We start from the raw sequence: 2338 nt of genomic DNA, 5'->3' as shown, positions 1-2338 counted from the left end.
ACAAATACCCGTTATTTTGACAGCTTCATGTATCAGCAAAAAATGGGTACTTTTTGCACATTAAAGGGTAATGCCGAGTTTACAGTGTACGCATTGCCGAAAGTTCAGCACATTTATTTTTGCATGGATGGATTGCTGTATCTACAGCAGATGAAAATCCAGCAAAATTTTGCTGATTTCCAGCAAAATAAAAATAGTGTGTAGTGTAGGCATGTATTAGCAACGATAACGATTACCTACTAGCAATTTGTTTGGTGACCGTGACGTAATTTGTGATCGGAATATGGGGGCTTTTCGTTTGTATCGTCTTTTATGATCGACCATACGTTTGACATTGACGTCCGTTGTCAAACTGACATTTCGATTTTTTTTTCGCCGCCGCCCGCCGAGCAGTTTGTTTACTTCCTCACGAAAATGATGACGAGCACGGAGCTCCGGAGTTTCCATCGCAGCTGGATGACGATTGGTTCAGCATGCTTTTCGTTTTTCTTCGCCACGTTTAGAATGGACAGAATCACAACCTTTTTCCGAAGACTTCGGAGTGCATCAATCCAGAAAGGAACATCAATTTCATCAGCCTTTCGCAAAGTTTGCGTTTAGTGATTCAGTGTTTGGGCGTTTCCTCTACCCATCAATATGGTTCTGGATTTGGATTTGTTCCGCAGCGACAAGGGTTATGATCCGTCCAATAAGTTCAAGCAAACCTGGAGTTGCGCTTCACAGGATGTCGGCCTGGTGAATATGGACATCGAGTAGGACGGCGTGTGACGCAAGTGTCGCTTCAATGCGGACAATTTCAACAGACTGAGAAATCTGAGCAGTAAGGAAGTTGTCGAAAAAGAAAAGAGAACGAAGAGCAGGGAGCGGAGGATGAACCGGTGCTGAACGAGGTGACCTCGTGTTCCGGTCAGCAACTGCTGGTGCGCTACGGTCAGACAAGATTAACGCAGCTGTGGACTTTGTGCATATGCTCAGAGCCTGATTTATGAGGAGCAATGGCCCCGGGCCCCTACAAAATTTCACTTAGTGACAATCATTTTCGTAACATATCCTAAATTCTAATAAAAACTGTAAACTCGATGCTTGTCAGTGCAATCGGTTAGGAATTAGAGGAAATTTTCCCCTTAGTCAGCTTAGAACACCCGCTTAACCATCCACATCATAACCGGACCATGCCCACAACATCCGTCGTTCATGCTTTTTGGTCGTCAATAAGAAACCGCTTCTGCGCCACGTACATTACCATTCTCAGCAAATACAATCGGTACATGTTATTTTGGTCACCGTCGTGACGCAGGTTTTCTCTGTCTTGTTCCGGATTCCATCTGGATTCCGAGAATATGGACCATAACTATCAGCCACCACAAACGCCGCCCCGCAGGTTCGTTAACTACATCCGAATGTAAATAAACAATGTGAAACACGTGATGTTTTGACAGCACACCGAGGGGTCTGCCAAAGCAAAATATGCTGATATCAAAACTAGGGGTTTGCGGATGAAAAGACCCCGTTTTGTTTTAAATGAAAAGACCCCAAAATAAAAAGTTTTTTTCACCATCTGCTTGATCTTACCATTTATCTTTGGTATTAGTATAGACAAACTTCTGTCATTTTGCTAAAAAACACGTGATTTTGGTTTTGGCGGGAAAGTTTTCTCATTCACTTTACTCTGCGGGTGTCAGTTCGCAGCGAGGTAACGACTGCGGGCGTACGACCACCGCAGGACTCTAATAAAAGATAAGCGCGAATATTATCACTGCGATTATCTATGGACATTTCAAGATAAACGCGTTTCGCGGTTTTGTCTTGCAAGGCACAATATATTTAAGCGCCGCAATATTGTGCCTTGCAATGATTTCGCGACATGCCTGCAAATTGTTCGATGGGTCAAAACAAATGCTCACACTTCAGTTCACATGGAGTTTTTGTTCTTGCATCAGTCGCGATTCGCTGGTTGAGCCACAACTACCGCCCAACCAACGAATCTGATTCGCTCGTTGGGCCATCTAACAGTCGTCGTAAAATGCTGTAGGATAATCGAATCTTATGTTGTGATTGTGAGAGCGTCGCGATGCTGTATGTTGGTGTGAGTGTAAAATGAAAATTGACGTCTTGTTTTGACATCCAGTTACTTTTTAGTTGAGATATTGCTCGATTAGCGGAGGCCCAACTAAAAAGCGGCCCAAGTATTATAAGGCCCAACGAGCGAACCGCGACACATCATTCCACCCAAAAACATTCCCTTTTACGTCTAAGCTATAGCTAAGGGTTCATTCACAAATTACGTAACGCTAAAATTGGCCATTTTGGACACCCACCCACCCTCTTGTAACGCTTT

This window comes from Aedes aegypti, chromosome 2 (genome assembly GCF_002204515.2).
Source record: "Aedes aegypti strain LVP_AGWG chromosome 2, AaegL5.0 Primary Assembly, whole genome shotgun sequence".
In the NCBI taxonomy this organism is placed as follows: Eukaryota; Metazoa; Arthropoda; class Insecta; order Diptera; family Culicidae; genus Aedes; species Aedes aegypti.
This window is presented reverse-complemented; position numbering follows the sequence as displayed.